General features: G+C 42.8%; 1 pseudogene across 1 annotated transcript; it reads left to right on the top strand.

Moving 5' to 3' along the window:
* Positions 1-582: 582 nt before the first annotated feature.
* Positions 583-20,542, top strand: LOC144484411 (Ig heavy chain C region, membrane-bound form-like; annotated as a pseudogene). The gene is made up of 8 exons (XR_013496089.1): positions 583-697; positions 830-1,152; positions 2,329-2,392; positions 13,479-13,778; positions 14,753-15,073; positions 15,993-16,301; positions 16,809-17,138; positions 20,406-20,542. The product of XR_013496089.1 is annotated as an Ig heavy chain C region, membrane-bound form-like (transcript).
* Positions 20,543-27,355: the final 6,813 nt, after the last annotated feature.

Here is a 27,355-nt window from a genome sequence, read left to right as displayed (position 1 = left end):
TAGTTTGACAAATATAAGCAGAAATATTGTATTGTGTGAGAGTTTCTTCTCATCTCCAAACCCAAATTGTACAGTGATAGCCATCCACACTGTAAATCGAATCACTTTGTTCATACCCCGCATTTAATTAGAAATCGATAACAATTCTTCTGATAAATGATGCTTTATTATTGTAATGTGACAGAGACCCGGAATTGTTGCAACATAGACTGGCGGTCTCTTTATTTTCCAAAAATGTTATTTCATCATTTTTAGATTTGTGTTCTTCTTGGGGCGTGGTAATAATAGCACCATATTTACAATGGAATTAGTTATTTAAATAAAGAAATGATGAACTGCAATATCGCCATCAGAAATAATGGAGACAATATAGTGGACATATTCAGCCAAACAAATGTCCCGACACAGATAAAATGTCCATTTTAATATTAGTCTATTATAAATCTCGGAGTCCATTCTATTGGGAGTGTGGAAGGTGGGGCGTGAGTCCAGTCGCCGCCTCCAGCAGGGAATCAACAGGCGGCGCCTGGAAAGCCGCCCCCTTCTGCCGGGTATTTAAATGTCGCTCACTGGGACCGGAATCCAACAGTCCGGGAGCTGGTTTGTTCATTGAGTTCCTGACACAACCATTTCCCCCAATTTACCAGAAGGATGAGGTCGGCGATTTCTCTCAGTTTGTTGCTGACTTTCTTATCCGGTGAGTAGCTTTTTTTCATTGTCCAATTCTCTCACTGTTACTGTCTCAGTCTTAGTCTATCTCTGTAATATTCCAGAGTAAAAAATCATTACACCAGGATTAATCCTCGGGTTTTTTGATCTACTTTTACAGGTGTCCAGTCGGAGGTTGTGTTGACTCAGCCTGAGGCAGAGACCGGGCGTCCAGGAGGCTCCCTGAAACTGACCTGTAAAACCAGCGGTTTCACTCTTGGCAGCAACTACATGGGTTGGATCCGGCAGGTTCCCGGGCAGGGCCTGGAGTGGCTGGTTAGCTACTATAGTTCATCCAGCAACTACTACGCCCCAGGAATTAAGAATCGATTTACTGCGTCCAAAGACAATTCAAAGAGCACCTTCGTTTTGGACATGAAGAGCCTGAAGATTGAAGACACGGCCATCTATTACTGTGCAAGAGACCACAGCGAGAGGAACCAGGTCTGCACCCGGACAAGAACAGCTCGAGAGGAAATTCAGCAACTTCCATCATAACCTGAAGGTAAATATCTGTTTTAAATGTAATATTAACGACAGTGGTCAGAACCGAACCATAATCGTGTTTAAAAGAAGTAACAAAGAAAGCATTTAACAGTAAAATATAACAAACTCACCACTATAACGGGGTGAGCTTTTCACTGACTTTATATTTGTTGTAGTTTCAGCAAGTACATCACTGGACATATTACTCGTTTTAATATTTCTGATAGATTGTGTTATATAAACTTTTGCCTGCATTTTAAATGAGAGCAGAACTAATGGTCCATTTGAAGTGAATATTGAGCGGCAGTACTGAACAGAATGAGTGCAGTTTTTGTGTGGATGTGTGTTACTGTGACACTATCGGGGGGACACAATGCTTAGCACAGCGACAATCTCATACAAAAACCTCAGGAAAAGATTTTGCTTAAATATGTGATCAGTGCCACTGCCGAATGCTCAACAAAATGAGGAATAGATAAAATAATAGGTAGAAGCAGCATTGTTTTTTTAAAAGATATAAAATACTTCAGCTTTATTGTTATTGATTTACATGCTGAATGTGCACGGAGAGTGTAAAAGTTTCTAATCCCCTTTATCAATATCATGACCAGTAAAAATTGAAATATCTCACTGACTCACTCTTAAACGACATGGAAACAGACTTTTGAAATCGCAGTGAAATGACCTATCTGCATTTTACAGTTAATAATCTGCCGCTGTATTTGTCATGCTGTGTCTCACTGTGATAACTGGGTGGCACAACATTTACTGTCAATGCAAAAACCCCTCAGCACTAATTGATTGAGGCTGGATCAGTGTCACTTTTAAATTCCAACTTTAATCACAATACAGTATTATTATGTCCAGCACTGACCACATGATAAGAATGAATATGGAAAATCTGTGATAATTACTCAATTATCGGTTGGTGTTTATCAATAACATGTTCATGTGTTCCTCTGTGAAATATAAAACATTAGGGTCATTTATGAATGGAGAATGGTATCCAGAAATACAATAATAATTTAATGAACATTAATTGACTTTGCTTTTCCTCGGGTTTGTGAATATTTAAAATAATGGTGGTTTTGTATCTATTTTGTGCAGGGACGGTTATTGTACGACACAGCCCAGGGAATGTGACACTGTGACTACTTCGACTACTGGGGACAAGGAACCATGGTGACGGTGACTGCAGGTAAGAGCGATGCACTTATTGAATAATTGGTTTACATGTGTCTTTGTTTTATATTTTTGTCTATACTAATAATCAATTTGTTTACTTAAATGTGGGTTTGGTGGATTGTGAATTTTTACAATGTTTCCTGTGATTCTGCTGCAAAGGGGTTCTAGAATTCTGCTGTTTCTTGACAATAGAGGCTGCTGAGCGATTCAATCCCTAATTATTGTGATTTTGTGATTATCTTTTGAGGCTACTGTGTGGCTGGGTTACTTTAAAAACCTGACGTCTGTTAAACAATTCAGCGTTTCGGTCATGTTTAATCTCGGTGACATCTAGTGGCTGCGGGTTGTACCATCTACTGCACAAGTGTTTGAAATCTAAGCCAATATTTTAAAAAAGTTCTAAAATGTCTATATTAATCCAGTGAACATGTTCCACTCACTCACAATGCTGGTGATGCTATGCAATATTTCTGCTTATTTTAAACATTAATTACTTTGGTGATGGGCGGATTGGCTGGAATTTATATTAAAAATTTCTGTCAATGTTACATTTGAATCTGTTGAAAGTGTTTGTAGAATTGAGCTGCTTCTGCAGGAAGCGGGGTTCAGACTCTCAGTGATGCGTTTTTTCTGGTGAGGAGATTATGTATCTGGATGACTTTAAATAAGTAAAGCTGGTGAAATAGTTGGGTGTTTCTGCATTGTTTCTGCATTGCTTAAACCCTCGGTGAGACTGAGCTGTTACACGCTTTGTGATTGAATACGAACAGTCTGCGGGTTTGCAACTGCTTGACGCATGACTACAGGCAGAAATCAGGCAGGCTTTATTCTGTTTGTATTTTTAAAATCTTAAGTGATAATTGCAGGTTAAACTAAAGTTCGGTTTATGCCACTCGTTCAGAACATAGTTTGTCACTGCATTCGCAATTTGGGGTACCTGCAATGCTAAATCTCGGAGACGTTTGATGGCTGGAGCTTTTACCATCCAAATGTTTAAATATGTTTGAAACATGACCCAATATGAATTAAATGTGATAAAGTTTCAATACTAATTTGTTGGACACATTCCACCACCTCGCAATGCTATTGCTATTATACTAGATTTCTGTTCAGTTTAATAGTTGGTTAAGAGCTCGTTTGCTAGATTCGACATTGAGATTTTCTTGCAATGTTCTGTTGAATGGATAATTGAGCTGCTTCTCCGTGAAATTGATTCATTCCCTCATGGATGTGTTTTCGTGTGTTTCTGTTGAGGAGACTCTGGTTCAGCCACTATGAATGTTTAAAATTTGTGAAATGGTTAGGTGTTTCGGCATTATTTCTGCATTGTTTTAGCTCGGTGGCACTGAGTGGTTAGACGTTTTCTGGTTGAATGCAAACAATCTTTGAGTTTGAAAATCCTTGGAGGGAGAAAACGAGCAGGTTTTGGAAAGAAACTAAAATAAAGATATCACAGCATTTTTATAAATGTTAACTAATGCTGACAAATTAAAGTAACCTTTCGACTTTTATCGAAAAATCATGACTTACAATGCTCATTCGGAAACTAAGTCGTTGCTGCAAACACAAACTTCTCATTAACAAGTTTAATTGCAAAGTTAATATAAACCAAACAATTATTAATCGGTAATATAACTCCATATTCACCTAAGATTATTTTATATTAATATAATTTAGCATTAATCCCCTTTAATAGTTCTGTTGTGCTTTTCACTAACATGACCAGAAAATTTTCCAGACTGGAAATGTTTATTGATAATTCCAGAAATGACTTCAATGATAACGTGCTGTTTCCACCGCAGCGCTCAATTCAACAAGATACTTTGCATTAATCGTTATATCCCAGATTAGTTCGCATTCACTGGAATACGTGTTTTGCACAATAAGACGTTTCTTTTTGGCAATTTTGGTATCCGATTTTTACATTTTTTTTCAGTGAAGTCGCAACCAGATTATTTCTTCCAACTAATTTGTCATTGGATACCGAGATAATTAATTACTAATCTCATCTAAAAAATTGTGAAATGGTTTGGTGTTTCTCAATTGTTTTTGTATTGTTTCAACTCATTAATACTGAGCAGTTACACGTTTTCTGGCTAAATGAAAATTCTTGTCGGGATAAAGCAAACAGGTTTCGGAAAATTAAAATAAATATATGTTAGGGCATTTTATTCATGTTAACTGATGCTTACATATTAATATACATCATGAATTACATACTGTGTCACTGTATCTCTCTTAGGGACATTACACTACCCTGAATCTGTTATATTTGAGGTGCTCTTTTTCGGAAAAAATACATTTTTGCCCAGTTTTCGGGATTTGAGACAGACAGGGAGAGATAGTTAAAAGACGAAGGGAGTTTTGAAAGGAACGTCAGGTTAATTTAAAATTTTTCATTTTTGTTGTTGTTGTAATTTGACCTTTGATCAATTAGATTCAAACAGTTTGAATACATTTGACAGCGTGAACAGAGTTTTCTGACAGGTGGAATTCGCTGACACTCAAGTAATTGTTCACAAAATTGTGTTTAAATTGTAGTAAAGTGTCAACAGAAACTGGCTAGAAATTGACAAGTAAATACTTGAAATTCAAAAAGATTAATTTATATAAAAATATTATAATATCATAAATATTATAAAGATAATATTAGCTCTGCACTTAATAATAGCATAATGTCTCCCTTTACTGCTGAACTCAGGCTAGAATTATGGGACGAATAAATGACAGAATAGAAGAATTGATTCTATCTGAACCTGATGTTTAATTCTTATTAAATATTATAATGAAGAAAAAGTCTGGACTTATATTCTGCACCATGTTTTAGTGTTAGAGGAGATTTGAATCAATTGTCCTCTTTGTGTTTGCACTGTTTAATTCAGATCTTCTTTAATTAAACAATATGTTCACTAATTAAGTTATATGGATGGTCTAAATTACTAAATCGAGGAAGCAGTATTATTGATTTCAAACTGCCAGTCCGTTACAGTCTATACAAATTCAGAAGTACGCATTTTTAACACGTTTCTCTGTTACAATAAGACATTGGTAGTAAACGTGAAAAGTAAAATATTACAATGTGATTAGATTTAAGTAAATGAATGACAGATGTCTGAATGTTTTCATTCAGTAATTTGAAATTATTGTTTAACATTGTCTAAGACTTAATTGTAACCTAATTATTTAACAATGTTAAAGGCAGAAGCACGTTTTGAATGATTGAAAACTCATTTTATTAGAGCACAAATCAGCTGACAGGAGAATTAACTAACAATTAACAATAACTTAAAATATAATATTGATGCTGATTAATTTAAAACAAAAGAACCTGAATACTGTACAGGCGTGCAAAATACAATTAGTTTTAGAAAATATTTAATTGTATCGAAAATGAATTCAGAAACAAAACATTTCTTTACTCAGCTATGCTCAGCTCGATAAAGTGTTTTGCCTTGCTTATTTTGTTCACTCTATTTAATTAAGAAATTAACTCGAATCAGATCATGATTTTCAATGTAAATGTTTCCCGATTTGTTTAATTCTGACTGTGTCACTGCATCTCTGTTTGGGACATTGAACTGTCCTGAACCTGTTATTTTTGATTGCTCATTTTCAGCAAAATTACATTTTTACATAGTTTTCGAGAAGTGAGACAGAGAAATAATTAAAAGTCGAAAGGAGTTCTGAAATGAATATCAGTTTAATTTAAAATAGGTTATTGATTTTCTGTTGTTGTAAGTTGACCATTGATCAATTAGAATCCAACAATTTGAATGAAATTGACAGATTGAACAGATCTATCTGCTGGGCACTCGATTGTTGCACCGTTTATGTCTGTTCTGTTTCTGTGCGCGTGGTCACTGTGTTGGCACCAAGAATCTGCCTGACTGGTTATAAATCTTTTGGTTCCTTCCCCTGTATTTCAGGGAGTGAAAATTGATTTATTTCTTCAATAAACTTGTACCTGTGAGAAACGTGACAGGTTGACTTGATGTTTGACTCGGCGTCTCAGAAATGAGATCCCTGAAGCACATTGTGACAGTTAGAAGAGCAGAAACGTCAGGCTGTAGAAAGAGATTTGGTTGATTTTTAACCAGTGACATACCGGCTTTGGGAACTTTGGATGAGCAAATGCAAAGGGAGGTTTACTGTATTGTATTCTATACTATAGCAGTCCCTGACCTGTTCAGTAGAACAGTTGCAGGGTCAAATTCGTTTGCATCTTATTCTTAATTTCTAAAGGCAATTTAGAGTCGCTTGCAAAGCAAGAATTTTAAATATGTCCCTACATAATTGTTCCTTGGGAAAGAATTGATATTAAGTATCCTTGAATAACTGCAGTGCATATGCTGCAGCCATCCGCCGTGCTGTTAGGCAGGATGTTCCAGGATTTTGACCCAGCGACTGTGAAGGAACTGAGATATTGTTTCAAGTCAAGATGGTGTGTGTCTTGTAGGGGAGCTTGCAGGTGATAGTGTTCATATGTGGCTGCTGCCCTTGGCTTGTTAGGATGTAAAGGCAGCGGGTTTGGACAGTGTTTTCTCTGGAGTCTTGGTGAGTTGCTGCAGTGCATCTTGTATAAAATACACACTACTGTCACTGCTTGTTAGTGATAGAGAGAGTGAATAGGGTGAATGAGGGGGCGGGTAATCTTGTGGGTGGCTTTGTCCTGGATTGTGTCAAATTTCTTGAGTTTTTACAAGTTTCGCTCATTGAGGAAAGAGGAAATTATTCAATTGTGAACTGACTTGTGAAAGATTTAAATGTTTTTCCAACCCTTGGCCTGAGGTCCGTATTGTGCTCACTTGTCACTCCCATTTACTGTGTGAGTGGGTGAGTGTGTATGTGAAGTGAGGGTGTTTTTCCAGTCTGAATCAGCCAGATAGAGACTTGCACACATCACACACTCTCACACACATAAATACACACATACACATTCTCATAGTCTCTCACACATGCCCACATACATATTCACACTTACTTTCTCTCTCATCCGATCTCTCTCACACGCCCATACACATTCTCTCTCTCACATAAACTCTCTCAAATACAAATACATACATACTCTCGCTCTCTCAATCAGTCTCTCATACCACCATACACAAAAGCACTCACACGCACACCCCCGACACACGTTCTCTCTTACGCACAGCCACACACTCTCACATAAGCACAGTCTCACACTCTCGCATACGCACTCTCACATGCATTCTCTCTCCCACACTCTGTCACACACGCTCAAGCTGTCTCACATTTATTCACACACGCTCTCACAATTCCTCTTGCACACACGCATCTCTCTCTCTCTCTCTCAAGCACACGCATATATTTCTATATCTCTTGCACACACTATCTCACACCTGTACATTCTTGCTCTCACACACTGGTTCTCTCACAAACACTCTCTCACAAGCAAAGACTCACGCACGCACTCAACACACACTCTTCCGCACAGACACAGTCTCTCACATAAGCACAGTCTCGCGCACACATTTTCCCTCACACACACACACATGCACTATCCCTCTCACATTCCCTCTTCCGTGCTCTCACTCCATCTCACACTCATTTGCATGCTCGCTCTCTCTCTCATACGGACACTTGCACACGCATTATCTCACACAGGCACATTTTTCTCTCTCTTTCACACGCTCACTCCCTTACACATTGTCTCACACACGCACAATCTCGCTCTCAAACTCTGTATCTCACAAACACCCTCTCTCTCTCACACGCACACAGTCTCTCCGTCTCTCACATATGAACACACATGTATACACAATGTATCTCTCTTAAACACGCCACTTATCACAGACACATGTTCTCGCAACCGTTATTTCACTCACACACACTCACGCATCCACTCTGTCTAATGTTCACAGTTTTTCTCACTCACACACACTCTCCCCGCCCCTCCACGCACGCACACACACGCACACACATATACTTTGAAGAACAGAAAAATACTCTCACACACATAAAAAATAACTCTTGAAACACACACTGTCTCTCGCACACACGCATTCTCTATCTCACATATCCTTTCTCTCACGCACACTCTCTCCTCTTGTACACACAGACCACTTTCTCAAACACGTGCAAAACACTCATGTGTCTGACACTCTAACACACATAAACCATACACAACGTCTCTCTCGCACAAAAATGCTCTCTCTCTGTCTCACATACGCACACACACACACACACACACACAGACACACAGACACACGCACACACACACACACACTCAAACACATTGCTTCTATCACCCACACACATTGCGCATATCTTTCTCACTCACACACAATCCCATGCACACTTTCACACACTCATGAACATATTAATTTGCTTTCCAATAGGCACTCCCTCTCACACACACTGTCTTTCACATGAACACAACACTCTCTCCCACACACACACACACACCCTCCCTCAAGCACACACACTATCTTTCATAGATACCGTGTATCTCATATAGACACACTCCTTTTCACATAAACACACACTCAATCACACACCGAAGTACTCTCTCACACAGACTGCCCACACACACACTTTCAAGAAGAGACACACTCTCACACACCAAGAATAACTTTCCAATCACACATTCTCTCTCTCACACACGTTATCTCACACACCCTTTCTCTCACGCACACTCTCCCCTCTTGCACACACAGCCCACTGTATCACACACGTGCAAACACAGTCTATCACACACAGGCACCCTCACACATACATCCACCCTCTCTCTCTCTCTCACACATCCAAACACCCTCACACACTTTCCATCTCACATAGTCAGAGTGATTGTCCTTGACATCATAAATAGAAGCATAGGATCCTACAGTGCAGAAGGGGGCCATTCAGCCCATCGAGTCTGCACCAACAGCAATCCCACCAAAGCCCTATCCACATAACCACATGTATTTACCCTAACTAGTCCCTCTGACACTAAGGGGCAATTTAGCACGGCCAATCCACCGAACCCGCACATCTTTGGAATGTGGGAGGAAACAGGAGCACCCGAAGGAAACCCAAACAGACACGGGGTGAACTTGCAAACTCCACACAGACAATGAGCCAAGTCGGGAATCGAACTGTAAGGCAGCAGTGCTAATCACCGTGCCACCCCCCGCCCCCCAACCCCCCGGTAGCATTTGAATGAGGATGGGATCGAGGAGCCCGAGTAAAACTCAAGTCAATAAGAATCGGCGGGAAATTCTTCTCTGTTCGGAGTCATACTTAGCACAAAGCAAGATGGTGTTGGTTGTTGGAGGTCAAACATCTAAGTTCTGATTTCACTGCAAAAGTTCGGCAGGGGATTGTCCTGGGACCAACAATCTTCTACTGCTTCATCAAAGACATTCCATCCAACATGAGGTCAGAAGTAGAGATTTCCATGTGTTACACCGGACAGAAAGACACAATAAGTAAGAAGGGACTTGGCTGAGACCAAGGCCGCCTGGCTCCCCAATACTGGTGTAAACTTGCTGTTTGATTCCTGTGCGACCCATTCTGCTTTCGCTGTAAGCTTCCCTTCCAGCTCCCTCAGTCTGTCTATTTATTAACTGATACGTGATTCTTAAAGAAAGACACCGACATTAACCAGCTGCCCGGTGATCTACACTGCTGCCTGACTTTACACAGCCCTGTTACAGAAAGCTGATCAATGGAGACAATCGGGAAAAGATCGATGGAGAGGAAGAGGTGGAGGTGGCCCACTGACTCTCTCACCCCCGTCCACACTTCCTCACTCACCCTCAATCTCTCATCCTCACTCAAAGAACTTCACTCACTCACCCTCACTTACCCACCATCCTTCGCTGACACACTCTCACTCACTCATCCCCACTCACTCATCCCCGCTCACTCATCCCCACTCACTCTCCCTTGCTCACTCATCCAGCCTCACACACTCACCCTCACACACTCACCCTCACACACTCACCCTCACACACTCACCTTCACACACTCACCCTCACACACTCACCCTCACACACTCACCTTCACACACTCACCCTCACACACTCACCCTCACACACTCACCTTCACACACTCAACCTCACACACTGAGCCTCACATACTCACCCTCACACACTCACCCTCAGAAACTCACTGATCCTCATTCACCCTGAGTCACTCACCCTCACACCCTCACTCACTCACAAACATTCGCTCACTCACTCTCACCCATCCTCACTCACTCACCCACACTCACTCACACACCCTCACTCAACCTCACTCATTCAACCTCAATCACACATCCTGAGTCACTCATCCTCACACCCTCACTTACTCACTCACATTCATTCACCCTCATTCACTCACTCTCACACCCTCACTCACACACCCGCATTCACTCACTCGCACTCACTCACCCTCAGACACCCTCATTTACTCACCCTCATTCACGCACTGTCACTCAGCCACCCACACTCACACACCATCACACACGCAACCTCACTCACCAACCCTCAGTCACTCACTCAGAGCCTCAGTCACTCACCAACACTCATACTCACCCTCATTCACTCACCCTACTTACCCACCCTCACTCGCTCGGTCTCACTCACTCACCGCACTTACCCACCCTCACTCATCCAGTCTCACTCACTCTCACTCACCCTCACTCACTCTCCCCACTTACCGACCCTCACTCACCCAGACTCACCCCCACACACTCAAGCTCAATCATCCTCTCTCTTTCACTTGCGCCACCTGACCCATTCAAACTCACTCAGACTCACGCACCTACATTCACTCACACACCCTCACGTACTCACCATCACTCAACTTCACCCACCCTAACTCACAGATGCTCAATCACTCATCCTCGCTCAAACACCTTCACTCACTCATCCTCACTCACCCACCCATCCGCATTCATTCTCCCTCACGCACTCTCACACACCACCCCTAACAATACACCCTGACTCACTCACTCTCTCACCCTCACTTACTAAGTCATATTCACTCCCTCACCCTCATTCACTCGCTCTCACTCACCCACCTTCGCTAACCTTCACGCATCCTCACTCACTCACCCTCATTCATTCATTCTCGCTCACCGACACTCACTCACCCACCTTCACTCACCCCCCCCTCACACACCCTCATGTACTCACGCCCTCTCACCCTCACTCACACTTACTCACTCACCCTCAATTACTCATCCTCACTCAAAGAATTTCATTCACTCACCCTCACTTATCCACTTTCCGTCACTCACACACCATCACTCATCCACTCTCACTCCTTCAATCACTCACCCTCACGCACTCACATTCTCTCACTCACACTTGCTAAACCTATGTGTGGAGGTCTGCAACGAGAGAGAAGAAAGATCTCAAGCGGCAGTTTGGTGTTCAAATGTGGGAGCTGCCCTGCGAATGCAGAGAGCTGGAGGGAATCCCTGGGGGCTCAGGGCCAGGGACAATGGCAAAGAGCCGGGGAGAACAGGAGGCGTGGTAAAGGGCAGAGAGCAGGGGGTGGGGGGGAGGGCAGAGAACCTGGGGAAAGGGCACACAGCCGGGCAACAGGGCAGAGAGCCGGGGGAAAGGGCAGAGAGCCAGGAGAAAGGGCAGAGAGCCAGGAGAAAGGGCAGGGAGCCGGGGGAAAGGGCAGAGAGCCAGGAGAAAGGGTAGAGAGCCAGGAGAAAGGGCAGGGAGCCAGGTGAAAGGTAAAGAACCAGGGGAAATGGCAGAGAGACGGTGGAAAGGGCAGAGAGATGGGGGAAAGGGCAGAGAGACCAGCGAACGGGGAGAGAGCCAGGAATAAGGGCAGGGACGCCGGGGAAACGACAGGGAGCCTAGGAAAAGGGCAAGAGAGCCCAGGGGAAAGGGCAGAGAGTCAAGGGGAAAGGGCAGAGAGCCGGGGGAAAGGACAGAGAGCCAGGGGAAAGGGGAAAGTGGATAGGGAGCAGGGACACCGGGCAGAGATCCGGGGGAAAGGGTAGGGAGCTGAGGGAAAGGGCAGATAGCCGGGGGAGAGGGCGCAGAGCTGGAGGGAAGTGTAGAGAGCCAGGTGGAAGTGCGGAGAGCCGGGTGAAAGGGGAAAAGAGCCACAGGGAATAGCAGAGAGCCAGGGGAAAGGGCAGAGAGTCGGGGAAAATGGGCAGAGAGTGGGTGATCGACGGGCGGAGTGAGGATGTGCAAAATAGAGCGAGCACCACAACCAGATCATCTGTAATCTCAGTGAATAATGGAGGAGACTTCAGGGCCCGAATGGCCAACTCTTGCTATTAATGTCTGACCCTTCAATTAGTCAATGTTGCAATTATTTGAATTTGTAATCACATTTAGAGTTTCCTGGTCATTCAGTAAGTATTCATTCCGAAGGTAGTTTTGAAGCAAAGTCACTAGTCTTCGTTTTGTGGAGTGAGAGGCAGTGAGTTGGAGAGAGGAAGGGGCATCAGTTAGTTTGTACACAGGCAATATCCAAAACTACAATGTGGAGATGCCGACGTTAGGTTGGGGTGGGCACAGTAAGGAGTCTGACAACACCAGGTTGAACTCCAACAGGCTTATTTGGAATCGTGAGCTTTTGGAGCTCTTTCATCAGGTGAGTGGCTGATATGAATGAAGAGACAACTTCTTCATCACAAAGTGCTGTTGTTTGAGAAATAGCTCGTGCCTGAAGTAATGGAGAAACTCTTTACACTTCTCTGTTAATCTAATGAATGGTATGTCATTACAATGACATCAAAATGTTTTTGTCTTTCCAATCTGATAGAGGTCGAGACAGTGATGTGAGTTTCTACAAAGATGGCGATTCTCAAATGATAGGAGTAACAGAAGCTGAAAGGTGTATGTAGGTCTTAACCGGGAAATATTACGTTAAGTTCATAATTCTAGACAAATCGTGATGTCGAAACATAGAAAATAGAAGCAGGAGTAGGCCATTCGACCCTTTGACCCTGTTCTACCATTCACTTTGATCACGGCTCATCAATATCCTGACCCCGCCTACTACCCATATCCATTGATCCCTTTAGCCCCAAGAGCTATACCTAATATAGAAACTTACTTGTATAAATATGTTTGATTAATTAATAAACGCAAGTAAGAATCTAACTTGTTCAATTGGCTGTTCTTTCCCAGCGACACCGTCTCCGCCCACTCTCTACAGCCTCGTCTCTTCCTGTCAGCAACACAACTCCGCTGGCTCCATCACCTACGGCTGTTTGGCGATGGACTACTCTCCAGATGTCTCCAAACTGACCTGGAAGAAAAATGGGCAGCTGATCGCCACTGGATTTAAGACTTATCCATCAGTGAGAAACACGAAGGGAACCTACACCTTGAGCAGCCAGTTAACCATCACCCAGTCAGTGGGAGAGTGCAGCAAAATCGACTGTGAGGTTCGACACAGCGACTCAGTCAAGAGCATTGGAATGCAATGTAAGTGTTGTGGAACTTGGGCAAGACAGGAACGCGCCGATTGAACTATATAAGGCCTTAGTTATAACTGATCTGTAACATTCTGAAAAAAATTGAATTATGCAAACTCCAAGTAAGTGTCTCCTGACTGAAAAGTTGTTCAGAACCAAAGAACAACAGGACTGTTACTGAGCAGAATGAGGCCATTTAGCCCATCCTGTCTGTGCTGGCCAAAAGGGAGAACAAATAAACTAGCCTGACATTTTGAGCCCATTTTCCAGCCCTTGCGCCGTAGCCGTGCAGGTTAAAGCACCTGAGATGCAGACGTAATGACCTTTTAAATGACCATGCTCCCTGGTAATTGAGCCATCCACTTGGGGAATGAATTATTTCTGCCTACATCCCTTATAATTTTGTGAACCACAATTACGTCACGCCTCAGCCTCCTCTTTTTCTAAGGAGAAAAACTCCTGCCTGTCCAATCACGCCTCATGGCTGCAATTTTCAGTCCCTGGCAACATTCTTGTCAGCCTCATCTCCCTTCAGAGTCATTACATCATTCCTGCAACGTGGTGACCAGAACTGTACAGCAAACTCCAAACGTGGCCTAACTAGCGTTTTATACAGCTCCATCATTACACCACTGTTTTTGTATTCAATCCCTCACATAACAGAGGAACTAATCCGATATGCTTTCTTGATCAACTTGTCCAGCTGCCCTACCATCTACAAGGACCTGTGGACATGCACTCTAAAGTCTTGCATTTCCTCAATCCCTCTTAACATTCCAGTTTATTGCCTTGCGTTGTTTTCCCTCCCCAAATGCATTGTGTGGCACTTTTGACGGTTGAAATCCATTCGCCATTTCCCTGCCAATTCAACCAAACCATGAATATAATTCTCAAATCGGCAGCTATGGTGCTAAAATAAAAGAACTAATTTTAATTGTTGTCAATTGAATCTTCAAGTAACGTCAAAACATGTGTTTGTCAAAGGCGACATCCCCCCAACCGTTATCCGCCCAAGCGTTATCCTCACCGTGAGTTCCAGTGAAGAAATCACAAGCAGAAAATTTGCAACCATCGTCTGTTCAATCATCGATTTCCAGCCAAAGTCAATGACGGTGAAGTGGCTTAAGAATGGACAACTCATGGATTCAGGAATTGTCACCTCTCCCGCCTGTGAAGTGAACGGGAACTTCTCGGCCAGCAGTCGGCTGACAGTCTCCGCTCAGGAATGGTTCAGCAAAGTGGTCTATACCTGCCAGGTCACTCATCAAGGATTCACTCAGAGTCAGAACATCAGCGGATCTCTGGGTAAGAGACTCAAACCGAGGATAAAATATACCATTCCGATGTTAATCGAAATTAGGGATCTATTAAAGTTAGTACAAAGATAGAACAACTTCTAATTTGCTGTCATGTGGTTTGCTGCATTGGGACAGTGCCCCATTCAGAATTTCATCACAACAGCAATTTTTGTTATTCCTTCATGAGATGTGCATTTATTTCCCATCCCTGAGGGCACTTAAGTGTCAACCACATTGCTGTGGATCTGGAGTCACATGCATGCCAGGCCAGATAAAGACAGCAGATTTACTTTTCTAAAGGGCATTCGTGAACCAGGTGGGTTTTTACAACAATGGCTTCATGATGATCATTTGACTTTTAATGATAGATTTTTACTAAATTCAAATTTCACCATCTGCAGTGGTGAGATTCGAATCTGTGTCCCCAGAGTCGTGCCCTTGGTTACAAGCCCATTGGCAACACCACCATGCACTGCCTCCCCTTGAAATAGTGTTCCCTTCCATTTTGAAGTAACATCGTAAGCGAGGTGGTCTTGATGTCAGCTTTTTCCTGAGACAGCTGGTAAGATTTGGAGAGACAGTCGGTGTCGGACTGTTTCACAGGTCACAGCATAGGGGTAAAATATTGGGAAGTGCATCCACCCGACTTATAAACTAACTGCCAGTACTTGGTTCCTGAGTTCAGGAATGGTATATTTGTTGGGGAATACTGCAATGTTGATTCATGAGAATGAAACCGCTGCTAAAATACTTGAACAAAAAGAGAATAATTTCACAGAGCAGGCTGGTTTTCCATCCTCCATAGAGGTTGAAAGGTGATAGTTAGAGGTTGATATATCGAAGGCAACTTCGTCTCCTTCAGGCTGAAGACTGCTGTCCTGCTTCTGAAGAGGGAACTAGGGTTGATTTTCATTTTTCATTCACAGATCCTCCCCAGTGCCCTGATACCACAGTGACGATACAGCCACCACCAATTGAACAGGTCTTACTGGAGGCAACAGTGACCTTAACCTGCATCATTTCTAATGCTCCTTATGGAGTCAATGTGTCCTGGATCCGAGACAGGAAGTATTTGAAATCAGAGATTGCCGAAAAGCCTGGAGCGGATCCTGACAGCGTGGTCAGCAACTTAAACATCTCGACACAAGCCTGGCTGAGTGCGGCTGTGTTTGACTGCGTGGTGAGCCATCAGGATCTGCCGACTCCTTTAAGAAAATCCATCCACAAGGAAACAGGTGAGCTGAGAGATTGAAGCAATAAATGCGTCACTGTGTCTATTTCCAGTGTAAGTGGACTGGTCAATATTCAGTATTCAGTGCATTAATGGTCTCCCCTGAGTGCAAACTCCACTAACTAAAAACTGGGGATTGTAGATATTTTTACGGGGAAATTTGATGTGTTGATGAATGAAAAGTGAACTGAAGGCGATGTTATTGGGTTTAGATCGAATAATGAGGGAGGAGCCTGATGTGGAGCATAAAAACCAGAAAACCAAAAATAAAGCCGATCAGTTGGAATCAGGCCGAAGAGCCTGATTCTGTGCTGTAAAATTTCTGAAACTTCCCAGTCCAGCCCCCTGAGTTATTTGAGAAAATAATTGTGTTCACCTCTGCTCCAAGCTGGAAGTCAAAAATGGAAACATTTAAAATCGAAACGAAGCACATTTTTCTGATATCGAGCCAGTGGTTACATTCTCTCCGGAATTCTCCAGTTTATTGACATTTATTGTACATTTTCTGCAGATCCAAATCCGCGGGAACCGTTCGTCTCTGTCCTCCTGCCCTCGGCAGAAGAAGTCTCCGCTCAGAGATTCGTCTCCCTCAGCTGCTTAGTGAGACGTTTCTCCCCTCGAGAGATCTTCGTCAAGTGGACCGTCAACGACAAGCCGGTGAATCCTGGGAACTATAAGAACACCGAGGTGGTCGCGGAGAGCGGGAATAGCTCCTTCTTCATGTACAGCCTGTTATCCATTGCAGCAGAGGAATGGTCCAGCGGTGCTTCTTACTCCTGTGTGGTGGGACATGAAGCCATCCCCTTGAAGATCATCAACAGAACAGTTGACAAATCCAGCGGTAAACCCAGTTTTGTGAACATTTCCCTTGCACTGATGGACACCGTTAATTCATGTCAATGAGAATCACTCGGTTACATTAAAAACTTCAATAAAAAGAATAAAATCTTTTTCCTCCAACGATAAATGAAATACCCAATTGCTTAATTGATTGGTTTTCAATTTTACTTCCACTATGTATCTTTGGTTTGAGTCAGGTATTTTCACGTCTCGGGCCCAAGCCTTGTTGAACCAGTGCACCCAGCTCAGATACACCCTGTGTTAGAGACAGAGTAGAGCACTTTCATTACAGTATTCTGCAAAATATCTTCACCGACTTTCCTCCCACTGAGGAGAAATCTGACAATTTGAACATTTCTGACAAACAAACACAATTTAGATCTCGGTGTTCCTGCTTCTCTCGTTGTCCATGCCTTTACCATTGATGTCAGCTTTAAGCTGCTGCACCACACCCACTGGGAACTGAAGTGAGGGTCACACAGAAACATGGGGCAACAATCCCCCCATCAGAGAGAGGGGAGAGTGAAATTGTGAACATACCGGATTCCTACTCACCCAACAAAGAGAGGGGAGAGCAGTAGCTAACCCATGTACCATCACTTCCTCAATGAAAAGAGGAGGAATGGCATTATTTAATCCACTGTACCTCCACCTCCTCAGTGGTTAGAACCATCAGGCACATTGCTTCACCGGGTAGAGAGAGGGAAATTATGAGCTCACTCTCCTCCCTCTTCGCAAGTAACGTGTTTGGAAGGGACCAGCTCTCTACTAGAAGAACCCAGTTGCCAACCGTACAAATTAGCTTCCGGTTTATTTGCTGCAGAGTTTGAAGTATCATTATCTTAATCAATGTGATGCATATATACTTATGCAACATAATTTAAAAATGTTTCTGCACTCTTGTTCCTGTTAATCATGTCCTGGCATTGATTTCCCATAATGCAAATTGAAACAAATGATTGAATCTTCCCCGGTTTTCACTGTTCTGTCCCTGATGTTTCTGAGATGCATCAATGAATGATTTCATTCGTTCTCCTGATATCACCGTGCCACTCACATAAACTACATTCATACAGCAAAACATTGAAAATATGCGCCATTATTCGTATTGTTTGGATCATTTTCAGTTAATGATTGCGGTGAAACTTGGAGCAACAGCTAAAAAATACACACACTGACAATACTCCACAAAACTGTCACAATTATAAATACACACATAAGCGCACACACACACACTCACACTCACACACATACACACACACACACATCGACACAAATGCACAACTACACACACAAATACACATACTCACACATATGCACACAAATACAGAAAGACACATGTAAATATACACACACAAACGCATGCACATACCCCCACACACATACATATACAGAAATAGGGACAGGCACATTCAAATACAGACACAGAAACACACAAATACACAACAGATACACTTTCACACACCATAGGTACACGCAATACTTGCACAGACGAACACACATGCAGAGAAACAAGAATGCACACACAAATGCACTCATGGGCAACGCATGCACAAACAAAAATACACACTTACACAAATACACCCACACAAAAATACACCCATACCCAAACACATCCGTACACAAATATACATAGGGACACACCCATTCTCTCTCTCTCTCTCTCACACACACACACACACACGCACACGCACACATACACACGCACACACACATACGAACACATAGACACGCGCTCTTGTACAAACAGACACTAAAACAACAACATACACACACATAATCAAATATGTACAAACGCACACATGTACACATGAAACACACAAGTACATACACATACACATACGTGAGTAGGTACAGACCCAAACACAAACACATACATGCATAGACACAATACAGACAGATACACACGCATGCAGACCCACATCAATACACAAGCACATACTTGGACTCAAATAAATACATATATTAGCACACGTTCACGCTGATAGGAATATAGATATAAAGACACACAATGTTATACACATTCACAAACATATATGAAAATACATATAAACAAATCACCAGACTGCATATAGAAGAACAGACAGCAAAACATTTACACACAAACATGTAGACGCAAACATTAACATGCTCATAGAACAGAACACCATAGCACACATTACTGCACATCGAAACACAAATATACATCAACGCACCATTATAAAGAATGTCAACACGTGTATACATACACTGACATGTCAACAGGCGTGCACACAGACGCACACAGAAAGGGAAACAGTAAGTAGTCACCTGATGAAGGGACAACGCTGCGAAAGCTCGTGCAACCAAATAAACCTGTTGGACTTTAACCTGGTGTTGTGAGACTACTTACTGTGCCGACCCCAGTCCAACGCCGGCAACTGCACAGAAAGGGAAACAAACATTATTAGAGTGACAGAAATTAACACATAGCAATAGGCATAAACACATGTGCACGCATTAAGAGTGGCATTAATATATATTCATAGACTTCACACAATAATAGAGTCATATATACACAATGACAAAAGAATAAAATATGCGCACAGATGCAGACACCCAACTACACAAATCAACAATCACTGGCAAATGTACGCGCACATTAACACTCATAATCACATATTAACTCAGAGCCAAAGATTAATGCAGAGCACGAGATGCTCATGCACACGCACACAAATGCAAAATCTTCAATACAAACGGTAGGCAAATGATGAAAGTATAATTTAAACGTGACTTTTTAATGGAGATATCCACAGATTTATTATCCCAATGTACAATGAACAGATAAACACGCTGAGAAACTGAATTAAGCTCACGATCTACTAAACATTTCCACCATAAAGAAGCGCAGATCGGAAATTACATCCCAACTCTTAAACAACAACATTCACAGTTTACAGATCAGTAACCATCTGTGAAAACAATCATTGATCAGTGAACGTTCCTCGATATCAGTGATAATATTCTTCAATAAGGGATAGTTCCGAATTGTCAAAAAATCAACTGATTTTCAATTAAACATCTTCAGTGCTTTTTGACATGGACTGTCCAAGGAATGTCAATAAAGATCAGGTGTGAAAATAGTTACGGAGATCGGTTACTGAGCTTAAGAGTCGGTATACATTGAAAATTAGGTTCAAGAATAAATGAACAGTTTAAAAAGGAGAACGGGGAAAAGAAAAATAACAATAAGATTACCTGGATAAATAAAGTAATCTAATTTCATATCCTGGTCTCCGTCCCCTAGACTCCACCGACCGCATCTGGATTGAAGACAATGAGGATGATAACAGTAACATCTGGACAACGGCTTCCACATTCATTGTCCTGTTCTTCCTGAGCATTTTCTACAGCACTGCGGTCACTCTGGTGAAGGTGAGATGATTGAATGCACTCACATATCAAACTGACAGAATGGATTTGAAAAATCTCTCAATGTTCCACTGATTAAAAACTCTAACTTTAATGTCCCGCATCATCAACATCTGCTTCATTATTGTATCTTTCTTTTACAGATCAAGTGATGGGTTGAATTTTGGATGCTGCAGATTTCCCTCAGCTGATTATTATGATCTCCGTATGACACAAATAGAATATCTGCTCTTGGTGACTCTATCAGTAAAATTCTCTCAGTTTATCATTCTGAATATGTAACTGAGACAATCATAGACGGTATTTCAGTTTTCAGAGTGAAAAGTACGAGGCATTTTTTGTTATAATGTAATTGTGGTTAACAGTTTCCCCATAGTTTAAATATCATGTATAAATAAGAAACTTTTCTCATTCCATTTCCATATTTGTTAATTCCTCCTTCTATTAAGGTCCTGTTTTCTCTTTCTGGTGTATGTAACAGATGTACAAATATTGACGGATTCCCTGTGCATGTGTTGTGTTCTCAATGTGAAGCTCGATCGTTAAATTCACTTTTCTAACTTTAAAAAATAATGTCGCTGTAAAATATTCTCTGAATTTTTAAAATAAATATTGAATGAAAATGTAACCATCTCTGGCTTGGCTTAATTCCGTTTTCCAAAGCCCATCAACTCCGCCCCATATTCCATATTATACGGTTTCCCCTCTTTCCCAGACATGTCTGTTCCCCCAGTCCTGTGCGGGATGTGTTTGAACTCAAGGCTGTTCAGTGAAAGAGTCACTGCGCCACCCAGTGGCCAATCCGTATAAAGACACCTTCATCTCTGCCTTTTTATGATAAAATCCAGAGACAGAGCGAGTGAAGAATGAGGAGAACCTCGGTGATTTCACTCATAAACTGGTCTGTCACTGACCGAGTTTCAGGTAATTCTAAAAAGCAAAGGCTCTGTTTCATCAGAGGCCGATGCAGGACAGTGTGTGGCAGAAGATAGTTTCATTTACACTGCCCCTTAAAAAAACTATCAGTGTCGCTGCAGCGTGGGTTAACAGTGTGAATCTCTCTATATTTCGTCCGATGAAATACTTACAAGGCAGACATGCCACAAGCTAGATCGAGAACACATCCAGAGCAGAGGTGCAAACCATGAGGTGAAACCAAGAGACTGGGGTGCATTTCACATAAGCAGATAATAGATTACAAATTTCCAAATTAAGGCGAGTGCTATGGGATAATTTGAGATGACCAATATTGTATTTAACTACAGACTAGAGACAATTCAAGTGTTGTCATTTTGGTCTGAGTTTAGGTAACCTCATCTCACTGTACACCAGTGCATTGACACTGAGGAGAGAATATTCACTCCCTCTAAATGTGGGAAGGGAGTCACTCATTCGTCCCATCCGCTGAGATCCAGTGATTTCAGAAATAACTATATTGATTGTATTTTACTTTTAATCACAGCCAGGACTGAATCCCATTCTTTGGGGTCTGTTTCTACTGCTGATGATAAACTCCAGGCCAGTTGTATGTTTTTAATCTTCTGGTTAAAAGTTAAATAAATCAGCTTTATGTTAAGCTGAGTGTCAATTTTTTTTTATATCTCCAATATGTTAGGAGTTTTTGAGATGCTCTGCCCATTCCCTCTTTCCTCCATCCTCACTTCCAATAACAAGTGTAAGCAACTCATAGAGCTTCTTTAGGATTGAGAACATCCAATGAATTACCTCTACTACTTCCAACAGCCCACCAGAAAAATACTGCTTCTAAAGTTCCTCATTGTCTGAGCTCTGAACCTGCATCTTCCTCTGCGTTCTGTCACCATTTAATTGGGACCATCAGTGGTGGTGTTTTTAACCCAGCATTCCCCAAGGTTGAGAGTATCCCCTTTCCACAGCACAGGAGAGCAGTGGGCAGGCCTGGTTCTGCCCTGTGTTTGGAGCATCCGCAGTGTCAGCCATGACTATGAACAGACATTTCTCTCTCGGATCCATGATGGGTAAAAGGTGGGATGGCGGGAGGAATGGATTTGGTGGGTGGATAGAGATTCTCTGGAAACCTGCTGTGTAAACTGCAAATCCCAAATGAGAAGCTACTGAGTGGACACAAGGGGAATTATCCCGGTGACAAAGCTGGAGCAGGAGGAGAGAATGTTGTGAATTTCTATCCTGGATGGATTTCGGAAACTCCTTTGACGGGGGGTTAGAAGAGGAGGATTTACACACGGCAATCCCAAACTAAAGAAAGGTTCATCTCTACAGGGTGGTACAGTGGTTAGCACTGCTGCCTCACTGTCTGTGTGGAGTTTGCACATTCCACCTGTGACTTTAGGGGTTTTCTCCAGGTGCTCTGCTTTCGTCCCACAGTCAAAAGATGTGCAGGTTAGAGGATTAGCGGGGTAAACGTGTGGAGTTGCTGGCGGTGGGCCTGGGTAAGATGTTCTTTTGCAGAGTCAGTGCAGACTCGATGGGCTGAATGGTCTCCTTCTACACTGTAGGGGATTCTATGATTCTTCGGATACAGGTCTTCAAATGGGATGGACAGGTAAGTATGGACAGAATGTTTCCACTGAGACATGAATACACAGTAAATAGTAGTAAATCCAACCATTTACACTCAGACACCAAATCCAGGGACCAGTTACACCCAGGCACCAAATCCAGAGACCACTGGCACCATGACATCAAACTCAAGGACCACTTACAACGAGACACCAAATTTAAGCAGCAATAAAAGGACATCTATGCAAGCAGCCAGTGCCACAATAAAATAAAGCTGCTTACAAACTGCGGAGAACATGTTTTTAAAAAATACATTTCTTAAAGGCACACTGGCGTCACTTTCCTGAAAACATAAAAGTGCAACCTTCCCCAACAAAAATTCTATTTGTCAAAAGAGTCTGATGAGTTTGACACTGCAATCTTCCCAAACTCTGTCAATTTCTTTAGCAATTGGGAGATTTGTGTCCATGGGGGAGCGGGTGGTGTAGAGCTTTTGCATGCCAGAGGAGCCATCAAAATCAACGATGACAATTGCAAAGATCAGAACAGTTCAAAGGCTCTCACATGCAGTACGTGTGGTGGAGTTTTAATAAACAAGATTCCAAAAGGGTTAATTGAGCCAGAAAATAACAGATTTCTTCTGCAATATCGTTCTACAATGGATGGTTCACAGGAACTCCAGATGTGTGTAAAGTGAAACACACTGACGAAGGGAAGGCGGTAGATGTGGTTTATATGGATTTCAGCAAGGCGTTCGATAAGGTCCCCCATGCAAGGCTTCTAGAAAAAGTGAGAGGGCACAGGATCCAAGGGGCTGCTGCCCGATGGATCCAGAACTGGCTTGCCCAAAGGAGGCAGAGAGTGGGTATCGATGGGTCTTTTTCTAAATGGAGGTCGGTCACCAGTGGTGTGCCCCAGGGATCTGTTCTGGGACCCTTGCTGTTTGTCATTTTCATAAATGACCTGGATGAGGAAGCGGAGGGATGGGTTGGTAAGTTTGCCGATGACACGAAGGTTGGTGGGGTTGTGGATAGTCTGGAGGGATGTCAGAAGTTACAGAGGGACATAGATAGGATGCAAGACTGGGCAGAGAAGTGGCAGATGGACTTCAACCCAGAAAAATGCGAAGTGGTCCATTTTGGCAGGTCAAATGGGATGAAGGAGTACAATATAAAGGGAAAGACTCTTAGTACGGTAGAGGATCAGAAGGACCTTGGGGTCCGGGTCCATAGGACTCTAAAATCGGCCCCACAGGTGGAGGAGGTGGTTAAGAAGGCGTATGGTGTGCTGGCCTTTATCAATCAAGGGATTGAGTTTGGGAGTCCGGGGATAATGATGCAGCTATATGAGACCCTCGTCAGACTCCACTTGGAGTACTGTGCTCAGTTCTGGTCGCCTCATTACAGGAGGGATGTGGAAAAGATTGAAAGGGTGCAGAGGCGATTTACAAGGATGTTGCCTGGATTGAGTGGCATGCCTTATGAGGATAGGCTGAGGGAGCTCGGGCTTTTCTCCTTGGAGAGACGTAGGATGAGAGGAGACCTAATAGAGGTGTATAAGATGTTGAGAGGCATAGATCGGGTGGACTCTCAGAGGCTTTTTCCCAGGGTGGAAATGGCTGCTACGAGAGGACACAAGTTTAAGGTGCTGGGGTGTAGGTACAGGGGAGATGTTAGGGGGAAGTTTTTCACACAGAGGGTGGTGGGTGAGTGGAATCGGCTGCCGTCGGTGGTGGTGGAGGCGAACTCAATAGGGTCCTTTAAGAGACTCCTGGATGAGTACATGGGATTTAATAGGATGGAGGGTTATAGGTAGGCCTAAAAGGTAGAGACATGTTCGGCACAACTTGTAGGGCCGAAGGGCCTGTTTTGTGCTGTAGTTTTCTATGTTTTCTATTACAGTTCAATTTGTCACACCCACAAGTAGAACAGTCAAACAGAACAAGCTTGTGGTTTCTTTCCTTCTGCTGTCTGAGAGAAGAAGCAAAAACCGTGTTAAATACTAATCTCTGAGCTCGATATCCAGGTCAAAGCTTCTGGTGTAAGATTTCTTATGAGTTTAGGGGCACCCAGTGGCGAAGTAATATTGAACAAGTAATCCAGAAACCCAAAGTCATGTTCTGGGGACCTGGGTTCAAATCCCACCAGGGCAGCTGGTGGAATTTGAATTCAATAACAAAAAAATCCGGAAATAAACTTTTAATGAAACCATTGCCGATTGTCATAAAAAACTCTTGTCCTTTAGGGAAGGAAATCTGCCACCCTTACCCGGTATATTCCACATGTGACTCCAGATCCACAGCGATGTGGGTCTTTAAATGGTCCAGCAAACCATTCAGTAAAAGGGCAATTAGGATTGAGCAATGAGTATGGACAGAGTAAATAGGCAGAAACTGTTCCCACTCAAGAGAGCACCAAGAAGTAGGGCACAGATTCAAAGTATTTAGCAAAGGAGTAAGAGTGATGTGAATAAAAATGTTTCACTCAGAGGTTGGTTGGAGTCTGGAACAAATTCACTGAGAAGGTCGTGGAGGCAGGTTCTATCGAGGTATTGAAAAGAAAATTAGATTGCTATCCGAAAAGAAAGAATGTGCAATGTTACGGGAATAAGGCAGGGAAGTAGGACTGGGTACAATGCCCTTTCAGAGACCCAGGACAGACTCAATGGGCTGAATGATGTCCTTCTGCGCTGTGAGGATTCTGTGTTTCTGTCAGCACAGACCCCACATCATCAGCATTGGAACTGAAACTCCCATCGTTACATCAACACCAGAACCACGATGAATTTCAGAAAACTGGGAAATCTTCCAAAAGGCAATGACACCAACATCAGGTGGGTTTAACCAAGCACCCAATGTCTTCAATAGATTGATAGGATTGATGAAAGTTCAGAGTTTAATCCGGGAGAAGATGAATCAGAGAACAGAAATAATCTTGAGTAAGAAAAGGCCCAAATAATGGCACTGTCAAAAACAGGAGATCAATCATTCTCCTCTTATTATTGGAGAAATCCAAAACACTGTGTTTGAATCAAAGCTGATTTAATCAACATTTACATACAACATCACTGCACACACCAGCTTTCATGCTTATTAATATCAGCAGCAACAAACTCCAACTGTCAGAATGAACATGGTTCAGTCCTGGATGTGATTAACAGCAGATTCTAAATCCAATCCCTTCAGTTACTTGTGAACTCGCTGGTGCCTCAGCTGTGTGGATGAACGACTGAATCTCTTTCCACACACTGAGCAAGGAAATGGCCTCTCCCCGGTGTGAACTCGCTGGTGCCTCAGCTGTGTGGATGAACGACTGAATCTCTTTCCGCACACTGAGCAAGGAAATGGCCTCTCCCCGGTGTGAACTCGCTGGTGTGTCAGCAGGGTGGACGACTGAGTGAATCCCTTCCCACACACTGAGCAGGTGAACGGCCTCTCCCCAGTGTGACCCCTTTGGTGATTAAGTAGGTTGGACATCCAAGTGAAGCCTTTCCTACAGAAAATGCAGGTGAAGGGCCTCTCCCTGGTGTGAGTGAGTTGGTGCATCAGCAGATCCGTCTGGCTTTTAAAGTACTTCTCACAGTCAGGACATTTAAACAGTCTCTTATCAGTATGAACAAGTTGGTGTGTCAGTAGGTCGAATGAACGGGTGAATCCCTTCCCACACACGGAGCAGGGGAACAGTCTCTCCCCAGTGTGAGTGCGTTTATGGTTCAACAGATCATTTTTCCTTTTATAGTTTTTCTCACAGTCAGAACATTGGAAAGGTCTCTCCTCACTGTGGATTCGATGGTGTGACAGGAGGTGGGATGAGTTTGTGAAGTCTTTCCCACAGACGGAGCAGGTGAATGGTCTCTCCCCAGTGTGAACCCGCCGGTGTCTTAGAAGGTGGGATGATTTAGTGAATCCTTTCTGACACACAGAGCAAGTGAATGGCCTCTCCCCAGTGTGACTGCGGTGATGAATATGTAACTCAGATGGGTAATCAAATCCCTTCCCCAAGTCTCCACATTTCCATGGTTTCTCCCCAGTGGGACAGCACTTGTGTTTTGACAGGTTTGTTGAGCGACTGAAACCTCGTCCACACACAGAACATGTAAACACCTTCTCCCCATTGTGAACGGTGCTTTTTGATTCCATGTTCAAAAGTCGATGATATTCAGGCCCTGATGAATTGGGTGTCTGTCAGATCCTGATGTGATGTTTGATCTGAGTTTCCCACCTACAAATCATCCTCTTCTAATATGCTGTAAAATTAATTCAAAAAGGAGAAAAAAACAGTGATAAACACAAAGGTAGGTTGTGAAATTGAGCTGAATGAATCCGGT

Source organism: Mustelus asterias, unplaced genomic scaffold (assembly GCF_964213995.1).
Source record: "Mustelus asterias unplaced genomic scaffold, sMusAst1.hap1.1 HAP1_SCAFFOLD_106, whole genome shotgun sequence".
Lineage (NCBI taxonomy): Eukaryota > Metazoa > Chordata > Chondrichthyes > Carcharhiniformes > Triakidae > Mustelus > Mustelus asterias.
The sequence above is the reverse complement of the archived record's forward strand: the minus strand, read 5'-3'. Positions and strand labels throughout refer to the sequence as shown.